This window comes from Hipposideros armiger, unplaced genomic scaffold (genome assembly GCF_001890085.2).
Source record: "Hipposideros armiger isolate ML-2016 unplaced genomic scaffold, ASM189008v1 scaffold_246, whole genome shotgun sequence".
NCBI lineage: Eukaryota > Metazoa > Chordata > Mammalia > Chiroptera > Hipposideridae > Hipposideros > Hipposideros armiger.
The window spans coordinates 381,592-396,966 of record NW_017731596.1 but is presented as its reverse complement, the minus strand read 5'-3'; the positions used below and the strand labels follow the sequence as shown (position 1 = coordinate 396,966).

At 39.6% G+C, this 15,375-nt stretch overlaps 1 protein-coding gene across 1 annotated transcript in view; it reads left to right on the top strand.

The window, feature by feature from the left end:
- B3GALT5 (beta-1,3-galactosyltransferase 5) overlaps positions 1-15,375 on the top strand; it is a 43,362-nt gene that overhangs the window by 10,239 nt on the left and 17,748 nt on the right. Inside the window, exon 2 of the mRNA XM_019655766.1 lies at positions 9,660-9,737. The gene's annotated coding sequence lies outside the window, so the exon portion shown is untranslated. The remainder of the gene's footprint in view (positions 1-9,659; positions 9,738-15,375) is intronic.

The window sequence follows — 15,375 nt, the reverse complement described above, 5'->3', positions numbered from 1 at the left end:
AGATCTATTTCTAGACTGTCTATTCTGTTTTATTAGTTGTCTTGGTCTGCTCAGGCTCCCATAACAAAGTACCACAGACTGGGTGGCTTAAAAAACATAAATTTATTTCCTCACAGTTCTGGGGGCTGGAAGTGGGAGATTAGGGTGTCAGCATGGTTGGGTTCTGGCTTGTAGTTGACATCCTTCTGGCTGAGTCCTCACATGACAGAAAGAGAGAGAGTGAGATCTCTCTTCCTCTTCTTATAAAGCCATCAGTCTTATTGGATTAGAAACCCAGTTTTATGACATATTTAATCTTAATTACATCCTAAAAACCCTACCTTCAAATACAGTCACATTGGGGTTAGAGCTATTTTGGGGGGACACAGTTCAGTTCATAACTTTGGTCTGTTTGTCTATATCTCACATGTGCTTCATTGACTTAATTAGTATGGTCTTTTCATAAGTCATGAGATATTGGCAAGTTTTCCCACCTTGTTTTTCTTTGTAATGGATTTATTGATTTTTGGCCTTTGGTTCTACATATGAATTTTAGGTTTATTTGTCAAGCTTAGTTTAGAAATTGGTGGGTATATTTCTGAGATTTCTGTTCTACTTTGTCATGGCTATGTTTGTTTCTGCCCAAATACCACAGTCCTTTAACTCCCCTGTCTTTATAATATGTCTTCCTCTGGTAGGGAAAGTTTCCCCACCTTATTCTTTTAAATCATTCCTCCAGATCTTTTGGCTATGGGGAGAAATGGTGTCATATTTATAATATTCCATCTTTCTATCTATGAACATGGTATTTCTACACATAGTTCAAGTCTCTTTTATATTTGTTATTTATTGTATTTTTATGTTATATTGTTTATTGAATGTTATTTAAAGAAGTCTTGCACATCTTTAGTTGGAGTTGGTCCTTGTTACCTTCTTTATAGGTTTGATGCTTTGTGAATGAGGTTTTTGTTGCTGATTTTAAAAATCTTTGTTTGAAATAATTCTAGATTTACAGAAAAGTTGCAAAAATTGTTCAGAGAATTCCTCTACAGATTTCACCGAGCTTCCCTTTTAAATGATTATGTAAGATGTTAATATTAATAACTCAACTACTGAGATCAGGAAATTAACATTGACATAGTACTCTTAATTAATCTTTGGATCTTAGTTAGTTGAATTTTGCCTTTTTTCCCCACTGCTAATGCCATTTTTCTGGTTCTGGGTCCCAGTTAGAATCCCATATTGCATTTGGTTGCCATGTCTTCTTATTTATCTTTACCCTGTAATAGTTCTTCCATTTTTCTTTGTCTTTCATGAACTTGACATTTTGGAAGAATCCAGGGATGTTATTTTGTAGAATGTGTCTCAATTTGGATTTGCCTGACATTTTCTTATGATTAGGTTAAAGCTATACGTTTTTAGGAATAATACTACAGAAGTTTGACAAATTTTTTATTGATTCCAAGAGTTTATATGTAGATTCTCTGGAATGTTTTATGTAGACCTTGTATTAGATATTTTGGTTATCTGTCTTCCTGGCATGTGGGAGGGTTTTCTGTCCCTAAACTTTTGAAGTTAAGCATTTGAAGTTAAGACTTTTTCTGGCCAATGAAATTAGAGCTGAAGTGATGAAGGCTGAGAGATTTAATTGCAGGTGCTTCATTTTCCAGCTCTCTTTGCTGTGTTTGTGTAAGCACATATTGATATGAACATGTTATAAGATCAAAATTCCATAAAATAATCAATATTTGAAGGACAGCTGCCTTCAAAAAGTAGCCTGGAGCAGCAATGGAGTTTGCTTATGTGAAAGTAAACCTTTGCAGTGTTAAGATCTGAGATTATGATAATTTTTTACAATGTTAAATCCAATAGTCTAATGATCTAGACTATTTGCTCTGATACTGCATTGTTTGTAAATAAGAATAGCTTAATTTCCTCTTTTCCAATTCTTATATCTCATCTTTTCTGCTCTTATTGCATTGGCTATGACCTCAAGTACAGTGTTTAATAAAACCAGTGATAATAGACATTGCTGTCTTTGTGTTGACTTTAGTGGGAATTCTTATAGGTTTCAGTATTAAGAATGTTGTTTATGTTAGGTGTTTGATGAATATACTTTGTCAAATTAAGACAGTTCTTTTTATTATGAATTTTATTTTATTTTATATTATTTTGGTTGTATCTTTTGAGATAATAATGTATTTTTTCCTACTTTACTTTACTGCTATAATATATTAATAAAAATATATATTATTTGGGAACTTTCCATTTATGGTTGAAAGAGATGTTGTTCACAATTTTCTTTTTCTTACTATCCCTGTCTGAAGTTGAGAATTTTTTCTGTTTTTCTGAAACAGCTTGTACAAAAGAAAGATTTGTGTTGTTCCTTTAACACTTAGTGAAGTTGACCCCTATATCTTTTTGTGTTGTTGTCATTTAGGGTGGGGACAGGTAGAATTTTAATTACAGAGTCAATGCCTTTAATTATTGGTTATTCAGGTTCTATTTCTTCTTCAATGAACTTTGTTATACATATTTTTTTACAAAATGATTTCATCTAAGTTTTGAAACTTATTGGCATAAAGTTGTTCATAATCTATTATGATTTAATTTTTAAGAAATTTTCTGTGGTTGCAGACCCTTTTAGTTTTTAATATGATTTACCTGTGCCCCCTTTCTCTTTTTTGGTTAAATCTTGCTGGAACTTTATTTATTTTGTTAGTTTTTCTAATAAACAGTTTTTGAGTATATAGATACCTTTGTTTTATTCTTTATTTCATTCTTTTTCTATTTCTTTGCTGTTTATATCTTCAGTTACCCCCTTTCTTGCCTTTTTAATGTTTAGTGTCTTTTTTCTTTCTTCTTGAATTACATCCTTAATTTATTACAATTTTTTTAATCTATAAATTTATTTCTAAGTAATTTTTAGTTGCATTCTACAGGTTTTGACAAGTTGTTATCTCACTGTTATTTGCCTTAAAATATCCATTGTGTTTCCCTCTTTAATTCATAAATCATTTCATGTATATATTTAAAAGTTTCAAAACATACTTTTTTTCTCATTATGGTTTTATGTTGATTTTTAGTTCCTATAATTGGTACATGTGCAATTAAAAAGAATGTTTATTCTCTATTTGCCTACATTAATGAAGTTTATTAGTTTTCTTCATCAAATCATCATTATTACTATTTTTTGGTTGGCTTGTGCTATACTTTCTGAGAAGAATGTGTAAAATACAATTTACTTTGTAATACTGTGAGTTTTTGTGATATATGTTTTGAGGTGATGTTGTGAAAGGCTTACAAGTTGATCAAGGCTCTGTATTATAAGATTATATGGCGAGTTGCTGTGTCATATTGATGGTTTGGGCTTGAATTCTCTTTTGTCTCACATAGTTGTAACTAATAATCTTATAACCACCCTCTCTCTGCTACTTGAAACTATCTTTCCCATCTTTGTACCTTTGCTTTGGGTGTGTCATTTGAGCCTGCATATAGATGTTTTTTGGCCAGTCTGACAAATTTTTGTTTTAAATTTTTGTTTTTAATCCATTCATAGTAAGTGTGATTTCTGAGGTACTTGGACTTAATTCTTTAATCTTATGTGTTTTTACCAACTTTTTTTTGTTTTAGTTTTCTTTTCTTCATTTTTTGTCTTCTGTTGAACTGAGAAAGTTTTCCGTGTTCCCATTTTCTCCACTTGCTGGTTTGCAAGCTTCAGACTTTATTTCTATTCTTTTAGTGATAATCTTTAATTTTGAGTCATGTATTTTATTCATGTATAATTTAAAGTTTTTCAGTATTTCTGTTATATTTGCTATCATGACAAGAACCTTAACACACTTTAGATATCAAACAACCTCTCTCCTTTATTTTGTAACTGTTGCCCAGTGTTTGGATTTAACTTTTTTTCTTTCTTTCTTTCTTTTTTTTTTAAATGGGATCTGAACTGGGGCCCTCTGGCATCCCAAGCCAGCTCTTAACCAATGCACCACTCGGCCGGCCCCTGGATTTAACTTTTTAAACATGAAAATTTAGTTATTTTTATGGACATAAATTAACTACATTTAATCATATATTTGGTCAATTCTATGCTTATTGTTGTGTCTTATATCCCCTGACTTAGTCCTTGGTTTGTACATCTTGCTGAGGTGCAGCCATTAATAATTCTTTTAGTGAGGCAAATGGCTGATAAAACTATCTTACTATTTATGTGTTTGAAAATACCTTAATTATGGCTTTACTTTTGCATGTTAGTTTAACTGGGTATAATATTCTAGATTGGCAATTATTTTCCGCTTGCATTTTGGATAACACTCCATTATCTTCTGACATATCAGTCACAAGAAATTTCTGTCAGTCTAATTTTGAGGCTTTTGTGGAAAATTTTCCTTTCTCTCTGATAGCTTTTGAGGCTTTCTTCTGATCCTTGATGTTCTGCAGTTTCACTGTGATGTGTCGAGGTGTGGATTTATCTTTATCATGCTGGGTACTTGAGGGGCAGTTTTGATTCGAGGATTCGTATCTTCAATTCTGGAAAATTCCCAGCTGCTATTTCTTTTCATATTTCTGCTCTGCTATCCTCTCTATTCTTTTCTTCAGGGACTCTTGTAAGATTAAGATGGCTCTCTTAACCTACCTCCTACATCTCCTTGTCTTACTGATAAGTCCTAGTTGTTGTTGGAGACAGTTATCTCTGGGGGAAGATGATGGTTCTCTTTTCAGTAGGCCTTCCTTCTCTTTGAAACATGGAAAGGCAAGCCAGAGGTTTAATCTCATTGCACTGCAGAGGAGCATTCCCCTCAAGTTTCTTACCACCTCTGTTCGCTTTTCTCCAGCTTGGGAAGGGAGACAGTAAGACTTTTGTGAATTTTAGTTCCTCACCTTTTCCCTGCTTTCATCTCTCATGTAAAAGGCATGTGTAAAGCTCTGGTGTTTTCAATGTTTTTCCTTGGCCACAACTTTCAAAGATTATGCCAAGAGTTGTGTCCCTTCGTTTGAATGTTGCTTGTATGTACTTGGCCAACTTGAACTTACTGTTTCATTTCAATGTGGACAAAGGAGAGAAATGAATGTCTCAATACCTTACTACACATTTACAAAATAATAGTTGCTGGGCCGACCGAGTGGTGCATTGGTTAAGAGCTGGCTTGGGACACCAGCTCTGAGCAGCAGGGCCCCGGTTCCGAACCCACATGGGGGCCAGTGACACTGCGCCCTCTACAGCTAAGATGGTGAACAACACCTTGACCTGGAGCTGGGCTGCCTTGAGTCGCCGGCGATGGCATAGGCTGCAGTGGGGTTGCAGTGGGCTGCTGTGGGCTACCGTGAGTAGCCGGCATCCAGCGTGAGCCGCCGACACCTGGCATGAGCTGGCGTGTGCCACTGTGAGCGGCTGTCCAGTGGCCGGCGACTGATCTGCCTCAGCCAGGAAGAGCGCAATGACAATACCAACATGGGCCAGTGAAGCTACGTCCTCCACAACTAGACTGAAAAACAAAGGACAGCAACTTGTTTGTTCCCCTCTCCCAATTCCCCAATAAAATCTTAAAAAAAAAACCAGTTGCTAATATTATTTAAGCCATCAGCAGTAGATGGGAGTGGGTGTTCAGTATTCCAGTTTCATGTGAAGTCTAGGGCAATGCTCAGGTGTTTGGTATCTTGGAGAGAAACAAGTGCCTATTATAACTGGACATGAATTAAGGAATTGAGAAATTTGAATGAGGCAAATAAATGGTAGAGAGCTGGCCTTACTAAGGTTGAGGTGTAGATGAAAGATGGTGGTCAACATTTTACAGATACAGCTTGTTACAAATACTCTACAGCGAACTGTCAAAGTTTTCTGGGCAACCCATAAATAACTGAAGTTTGATTTTTTGATACCTTTATTTGGCTTTCTCAAGGATCAAATGCCCACATTCCCTCTTTGATAGTTATTAACTAATCAGGTTACCCCCTCCCTGCAAATGTGCAAAAAGATCAATTACTCCAAGACTGTGGTTTTTCTCCTCATTCGCACCCTCTTGTAAGCCTTGGTTTTGCTTCTGCTCTAAGAGTCAGTTTACCAGCTGATTCTCCCATGGGAGAAAATCATTCACATGAATGATAACGAAATTACATGCAAAATAAATAGTTTTCTCTGAGTTATTCTTTGACAGACCTACACTTCCCAATTGGGACTTATGGTGTAGCACTTAGGTCCAGTATCACACATGCACTTTTTCCATTTCCTCTTTTGCTGACTTCTGGTGCAGGCTATTAACACTTGTCTAATTAAAGCTCTTTCTTGGATCATCTGTAGCAACTTGTGGGATACAAAAGCAAAGTGTTTGCACTTGTTATTCCATCAGGTGAAGTGAAGGTGCTTTTTCAGGCTAATGAATACTGATCGTGCCAAATACCAGGTGGGAGATTTAGGTGGTTAGAGAAGAGTCCTGAGGTTAGAAAGGCATTTTTCACATAGTTGGTTACTAGGCGTTGAGATTCATAAAGCCTGGTGGCTCTTGTTTTCCTGCTGACCCAGCCCTAACCCCACTCAGTCAATCTGAATCTGTTTGATTTCTTTATTAGTCTGTGGGATGTGTGCCTCACAAAGTGTTCTGGAATCAAACTTGGGCAACCCTGCCTATGATTCTTCTTTTTGAGATTCACTCTGCATGTTAACTTTATGAAGTTTCCCAAAAGTCCTGCAGTAAAATGCCTGTTTAATTTGTTGAATCCAGTGGTTCCCCAACTTGCAATCCCACCTCACTCTCATGCCCCATCCCACTGCCCCCCAAATTCTTGATGTCTGGTGGGACAGTCTCGCAAAATCTGACCTACACTGACAGAAAGGACTTTATGTTCCCTTTAGCTCTGATTCCGGCTTCCCTTCAACCCTTGATACTTTTCTTTTTTTTTAATTAATAGTTTTATTGGAGTATAATATCAATATCATAAATTTTACCTATAATCTTTATAATTCATTGAACCCCAATTTCTTTTTTATTATTGTGGTGAGATACATATAAATAAAATTGACCATTTTAGCCACAACTCTATGACATTTAGTGTATTCACAGTGTTGTCAATCATCACTACTGTCTAGTTGTAGAACCTTGTCATCACCCCGAAAGGAAATCTTGTACCTATTATCAGGCACTTCTCCTCAAAGTCCCCCAGCCCCTGGCAACCACCAGTCTACTTTCTGTTTCTATGGACTTGATCACTCTAGGTAGGTCATGTTAGTGGAATCAGGTAGTAGTTGTCCTTTTGTAACTGGCTTATTTCACTCAGCATGATGTTCTCCAGGTTCATTCATATTGTAGCCTGTGAAAAAGGAAGAATTTCCTTCCTTTTTAAGGCTGGGTAACATTCCATTGTGTGGAGTGTGGATAGACCACATTCCATTCATTCATTCGTCTTTTGATGGACACTTGAGTTGCTTCCCTCTTTTGGCTATTGTGAATAATATTATGAACATGGGTGTTCAAATATTTGTTTGAGTCCCTGCTTTCATTTCTTTTGGATATATACTCAGAAATGGAATAACTCAATCATATGGTAATTCTGTGTTTTATTCTTTGAGGAGTGTTTTCCACAGTACTGCACCATTTTACATCCCTACCAGCAAGGCATAGGAGAAATTGGGCTCTAATTTCTCCACTTATTTGCCAACACCTAATAATTAAAAATATTATTTCTGTAATAGCCATCCTAGTGGGTGTGAAGTAGTATCTCGTTGTGGTTTTGATTTGCATTTCCCTAATGTTTAGTGGTGTTGAGCATCTTTTCATGAGTTTATTGGCCATCTGACTATTTTCTGTGGAGAAATGTCTGTGCTGTAAGGACGTATTTTTTGAGGATGTATTGGCCCTTGTCAAATCACTTCACGTCACCTGTCCCGTCACAAGCTCATACACAGTCATGTCAATTCCACTTCAAATATGGAAGAATTTGACCTTTCACCAATTTCTATGAATTGCATTATTTTGAAGATGAATTCAAAATTGTCACTTTGCACAGTGTACCTAATGGGACCATGTCAAGTGATTGTATAGTAAACAGATGTTAGAAGGGATTGTAGGGCCTTATGAAACTAACATCACAGAAGTCTTAGGAATTATCTAGAATATTGCCTGAGTGCTTACTGGTTCCTGAGTACCATGAAGCAGTTATTTGACTTTCACAAAAGCTTTAGGAGGTAGGTAGCATTACTTTCTCTTTCTACAAGTTTTCCATTTCTCATTTATAGAGAAAACTGTCTTAAGAAGGTAAGTATGCCCAGAGTCTCACAACTAACAAGTGTCTGACTTAAGATCTACCCTAGTTCCCTTGAACACTGAACTCCTAACATCTTGATTATCTTCTATATGTAGCATTTTCCATTTTAGTTCTTTCCTGCCCTCCTTTCTATATTTATTAGATATGCTGGAACTTAGTCATTTTAAAGAGAGAGAGAGAGAGAGAGAGAGAGAGAGAGAGAGAGAGAGAGAGAGAGAGTATTTATCAGTAATTATTTGTTTTAATATTTGGATACATTCAATCCTGCTTTTAGTTTTATTATTTCTGCCCTTTTCTATAATTTTTGTTTGTTTTCTAAATTCTTTGAGAGCTTAGTCCTTTTCCTTCTTTCTTTTTTTAGTGATGAAAATACTTAAGGCTACACATTTGCCTCTGAAAGCAACTTTGAACACATCCTGAAAAATCATATCTAGTGTTCTCATTTATTCTGTTTTATAAATACTCTGCTATTGCACATTTAATTTCTCCTTTGACTTCATAGTTAATTTTCTTTATTTCTAAGTGGTTGGGATTTTTGATGATCTTGATTAAACTTAATGTTAATTCCTAGTTTTATTGCTTGATGGCCAGGGTGATGGCCTGTTGTTTTCAGTTTAAGTCTGCATACAGTTACATCGCTATTCAGAAGTATATGCAGCTATAATAATGGAATTGTTGGTTTAAAATGAAAATGAAGAGGATTTGAAATCGGTGCTTAGACATCACTTAAAGTCTAACTTTGAGTTCTTCTTTCTCCAACTGATATGTTTTGTTCCTTTTATTGTTAATATAGAATATATAATCTCAGTAAAATTTTTAGGGCTCATTGCCAGTTTTGGTTTCTAAAGGAAAATGTTTCCAGTCTGTTCTGTAACAATTGGCACTCAAAGCCAGATACCAGTGAAAAAACGAAGAGGTGTTGTTAAGAGGAACAGTGGGACTTTCTAACAAACCCGTCAATGTTTAACAAATTTAATGAGCTTTTAAGAAGTTTTTTTTTCACACTTCTAATGTGAACCAGTTCATACTAAAATCTGTGGTTTTCCTGCCAAAGTTATCTTTAATAGAAAGCTGTGTACTTTTTTAGTCTTGGAGTGAAGTGAATGTGAGTAAGCCGGATGATTACACAGGAAATCGAATGTGGGAGGGGGAATCTTCTGAGCAGCTGTTCTGTTCATAGTCCCTGTGACAATCTTAGCCACGCCCCCAACATTTCCATGACAGTGTTTCCTTCAGTGACTACTTGGGTGTTGGTGACCCAGGTCAGTGAAATTTCCCTCTCAGCTGTTCTGGCTTCATCTAGGGATTGGTGGTATCTGTGCTGGGTTTCCAAGTGAGAAACAGAGAGACTCAGGAGGTAACTGGCCTTTGACTAGGAGATGCCGTTTGCATGTTAACATTTTCTTTTTCTATTTCAGGGGAGGCGGTTGACATAGATTCACTGGAAAACTTTGATTGCTACAGGTGGCCAGAGCGGAGCACACAGTCCCTGGGAGGTAAGATGGGCAGAAATACCAAAAAGGGAGTGGGACACAGCTCACTGGAAATAGCCCCCCAGCCGTTTTCGAATCTTTAATGTAACCATTTGTCTGCTCTTGGGTAACTGTTCCTGCTGGTAGAGTTTTCTCCAAACAGAAATAAAAATCCAGTAGGGAAAAATGATGGGGGAAATTTTTTCCCTTTTAAACTGTTCATAGTGAGAGGAAGAAGCACATACTGACAACTAAATGAAATGCTGCTGTGAGCAGACTCATCTAATACTGCTATTGGGTTGTTTGCTTAGCAAAGCACACAAAAGGCGCATTGCAGATATTCAGGTAATACCTGCCTTGAGTAATTTTTTTTTAATTGAAGTTGAGATTTTTTTTTTTAGATTTTTATTGGGGAATTGGGGGATGGGAACAGCGCTGGGGAATTGGGGGAAGGGGAACAGACAAGTTGCTGTTGTTTTGGTTTTCAGTCTAGTTGTGGAGGATGTTGCTTCACTGGCTCAAGTTGGCACCATCATTGCGCTCTTCCCGGGCGAGGCAGATCAGTCCCTGGCTTCTGGACGGCCGCTCACAGTGGCTGCTGGCTACACCGGTATCCCATGGTAGTCCACTGCCACAGGGGCTGCAGCCTACGCTGTCGCCGGTGACTCACGGCAGCCCAGCTCCAGGTTGAGCTGTTGTTCAGCATCTTAGCTGTGGAGGGCAGTGTCACTGGTCCTCATATGTGGGATCCGAACCGGGGCCCTCTGGCATCCCAGGCCAGTTCTTAACCACCGCGCCACTCGGCCGGCCCTGCCTTGAGTAATTTTATTCATGTATTCACTTAGTAAATGTTTAAGTGTTGTAAGGCTACCCTAAGAAAGTACTTACCAGAGAGCAGGCTCTTCTCAGTGTGATGTCCAGGTTCTTGGCATCTCGAGCAAAGAATTGAACGAGACACAGAAGTAAAGCAGTAAAAGAGCAGTTTATTCGAAGAGACAGTACACTTCAAAGAAACAGAAGCGGGCCTGAGTAGTAGAGAATGGCTCAAGGGCCATTATTAGAAGAGAAAGTACACTCCAAAGAGTTTGGAGAGGGCCGAGCAGAAAAAGGAGCTTGAAAGACCCTGACTGGCAAAATCTTGAAGTTTTTTTCTCTAGAATGGGCTGTTCCTCTCTGGGCATGGGACCACTTGATTGACACCTGTGATTGACAAGAGGCTATTACCTCGTATTTTTATGGGCCCAGCGTGCTTCCACTGTGTGACTTTGCTGCCTACCTCATCTTTTTAAGACTGCACAGATTCCTGTACTGCACAGGTGTGAGTGACTGGTCTAATCTAGTTGGGTATTTTGTACCCATTTGTTTCCCCACAGGGGTAGATAATTACAATCAAAAGGAGAAGTTTTGGGCGGAGAGGGGAGGTCTTTGGGGTGGTCGCATTCTGTGGGACCTGCAGGAATGCAGAGACCCAAGGCCTGCCTCAAACTGCCTGCCTTGTTTTCCCCTTGAGAGACATGATCCCCATGAAATCTCTATGGGAAGCTGAGGGACAGGAGGTCCCTTCTTCTGTATCTGCTTCCTGCTGGGCGGGGGTGTAGAGCTGTCCCTGCCTATTGGGGGATTCACGGACCTCTCACCCTAGCTGATCTCAGATGAGAGGAAGGGGTCTCGAGCTCCGCCTGGAAGACGGTGTTGGCTTCTTTGGTTGTGACTGGCAATCTTGCTGGGGTGTCCTCTGTATCCCCAAGGCCCCTGAATGAGGAAAAATAGATTTTAATTAATAAATCCGTTAGCTCTTACGATACCTGTGTCCATTCAGCCCATCACTCAGGTGGCCTCAATTGTCCAGGAGCTGGGCCCAGAATGGTCTTGGAAAGAATCATTAGGCTTACTGGCCTGGGGAAATGTTAAAACCTATTTAGTCTCTGGGATGGAATTGTCCAAGGGTCAGGTCCAGAATGGCTTGGGGATGTTGGGAAGTCACAGGCTTTTAAGTAGTTACCTGAAGCAGGGTTAGCAGATTTCTATGATTCAGAGTAAAAACAATGTGTTGTTTATGATTAGAAAACTGATTTATAAAACAATCAAGAAGCAGAGGATAGGAGACTTCTATGATTCAGGCTGGGAGCACTCTTTAGTGTAGGATTCACAAACTGAATAGAAGAGCAATCAAAGCCTAAGCAACTAGGGAGAAGGAGACTTAAAATTTCTATAGGAAAGAAAACTTAAAAGTTTTTTAGTGGGGGGGCGGGGGCTACTCACCTGGCCCGTAATAGTACCACAGACTGAGTGGTTCAAGCAACAGAAATGTATTATCTCACTGTCTGGAGGCTAGGAAATGGAGATCAAGGTGTCATCAGGGTTGGTTCCGAGGCTGTGAGGGAGAATCTGTTCTATGCCTCCCCCCGAGCTTTTGGTGCTTTGCTGGCAGTCATTGGTGTTTCTTGGTGTGTGGAAGCATTGCCCCGACCTTTGACTTCATCTTCACATATTTTGTGTATCTGTGTCTGTGTCCAAATTTCTTCTTTTTATAAGGACACCAGTCTTATTGGATCAGTGCCCACTCTACTCCGGTATGACCTCATCTTAACAAATTACATCTGTGATGACCCTATTTTGAAATGAGGTCACATTCTGAGGTCCTGGGGGTTAGGACTTCATATGAATTTGGGGGGAACACAATTAAGCCCATAACAGTACAGATTTATGCATCCTGTAAAAAGTTCACTGAGTGTCCATTTTGTGACAAGTATGGTATGAGGAATTGAGATTTAAATAAATATGAAATTAATATTTCCTGTCCCAAGTCACTTACATTAAAGTAGGAGAGATGTGTAATCAAATAACTGTAATCTGGTGGTGCTATGGTAAAGGTATATAGAAGGGATTGTGGTACCAAGAAGGGGAATGCTTAAGTCTACTTGCCGGGGAGAGGTCAGGGACAGTTCCCTGAAGGGACAAAATCTGAGCTGGATCTGAAGTAATTCAAAGAGTTCACTAGACCACGGGAATTCTGGACAGAAAGAGCAACATGGAAGTCGGGGACAAGATGGCGCATTCATGGAACTTTAAACCATCTTGTGGGAGGGGTGTCGGATGCACTATGGAGGTGATGAGTGGGCACTGGAAAGTTTTTAGTGTTGGAGTCACACAATCAGACCTGTAGTTTTGCAAAGCTCTTCTGATTGACAGCATGGAGGCTGGAGTGGAGGTGGTTAAGTCTAGAGTTTGTGAGATGCAGCATGGCAATGGGCATGGGCCTGGTGTCTGCGGCACGGCATGGCTTCTGAGGCCCTTCATCTTGAAAGGAGGAATGGAATTCAAGATGTCTGTGGGATGTTGAGTTGGCATTTGGACTTGGAATTAGGCAAAAAGAGTGGAAGGACAACATGAATTGCGTGTATCATCATGGAAGTGAATAAGGGAGACGGTGTCAATCAGAAGAGAGGGTCAGAGGCACGCCTGAATTTTAGGGACAGACGAGGAAGAAAAGCCAACAAAGGAGGATCAGAGGGAAAAATCCAGGAGGTGGGAGGAGAACCAGATGAGCACACCATAGAAGCCAAGGACCATGGTGGTGACAAGAAGCTTGGGCAGAAACGCCCAACATCACAGGTAGGTCACGGAAGACGCAATGAGAAATTGGCTGTTGCAAGCCAGGAATTGGGCTCTCACCAGAGGCTGCTCTGCTGTATTGTGGATAGGGCAGAGAGGACGCCTGACTCATCAATCTACAAAGCCTGGAGACTGCCTGGGGAGCCCCTGATGATGTTGGGGCACTGGAATTCCTCACCAAAGAGGAAGCCCCAGGCACCTCTAAACCTCTGCATGCAGACCCCAGCCCCTCGCTCGGCAGTGACCCATACAGTGACCCACACAGTCCAGGGCAGGTGGTGCAAATGGTCACAGCTGAAGGACACCTCCTGTTGGGCCTCTGTTGAGCTGCCACAGGGAGCCCAGTAAGAGTAGAGGGTATGACATTTTTTAAATGGGAGAGGGTTGAAATAGAGTTGACGGTGTATTTTGTTAAGTAGGAAAAATTTAAAAAATTGTCAGCACTATCACCACCTTTTCCATAGAATTAAAAAATATATATATATCTTACCAAAAAGAGTGGCGAAAGTGTGCAGCTCACAAACGTTCTACTCTACTTGACCCCAGCCCTGACTCCTAGGCCCTAGCTCAGAAGATAAAAACAAGAACAACAGATATTCTTAGAGTGACCGGAAAAATGGGGGTGACCTCATCCAGTGCCTTTGGATATCCACTGTGCCATCTCCCCTCCTCTCAAATTGCTGCCATCATTACCGTATTTTGCTGTATAATGTGCTCCCATGTCTTTGGCCCAAGCTTTCAGGGGAAAAAAATCTTCCGTTCTAATTTTTTAATTCAAATTTTTAATTGTTTACATTTAGGTACTTGTTTTTTGTATTACAAAGGAATTTTAGCATATTTTTAACCATAGTGTGGTACAAGACATTTTATGTAACAGATAATTACAAAACACAAGAACAGATACAAGGTACAAGAAATTTTATGTACGGTAACAAATTTACGATATTTATGTATCATAGAAGGCCAAGAACTCTTTGTCCTCGCAAGTTTGTCGTAAGCTCAACAAAACCGATTATCGTATTCCAGGGTATTATTTTGCATATGGATATCGTTGTTGATTTCTAGCGTTACACTTTTAACTCATAAGCATAAATAAAAGAATTAAGAACATTTATATAGATACGGAATTAGTACTATCCATGTATAATGTGCATCCTTATTTTTCTCTCACAAATTGGGGCAAAAAAGTGTGCATTATACATGGCAAAATATGGTAGCTTTGAAATGTGACCACCAGGTATGTGGGCCTGTAGGAGACCCTTCATGCCAGAGCAGGACTTCTAAACTGGGGTCTCATACCTCGGATGGGAAAAAAATTGCATTCTATTTTCACGAACCTTTAGCTCAAATTTAGCACTTCCTTCCGTTATGATGACGGGCAATGCATTAGTTTCGTAGGGCTGCCAATTACCACACACTGGGTAGCTCAACCCACACGTACTTATTGTCTCACAGTCTGGAGGCTGGAAGTCTGAGGGCAGGATGTGGGCAGCGTTGGTTCCTCCTGAGGCTGTGAGGGACGATCTGTTCCAGGTTTCTCCCTGCTTCTGGTGGCTGCTGGCCAGCTTTGGTCTTCCTTGGCTTGTAGATGTAGCACCGTGACCTTTGCCTTCATCGACTCATGGCATTCTCCCCATGCATGCCCGTGTCCACCCTTTTAACAAGGAAACCAGTCCTAACCGGATTAGGACCCACCCTAATGACCTTACTAACGTGGTAAATCTCCAATCTCCAAATCAGGTCACATTCTGAGGTCCTGGGTGTTAGGACTCCTACATGTGAATGTGGTGGGGACACACGTCAGCCCCTAACAGGTGCTGACCCGCATAGTAGTGGCGCCTGTGACTTTGTCTCCGAAGGAAGTCACTGGCATTTTCACATCACAATAGTAGTTGTGGTCATTGCCAATTACGGACAGAGCTCATGCTGCCTGCAGAATTAAGGTTGTCACTAGACATGGAGCCGGAAGTCATTGTTAGATACTGGGATGAAGATGTGCACTCTGGCACAGTTTTAAAAATAATTTGATAAACTTATTTCAACATAG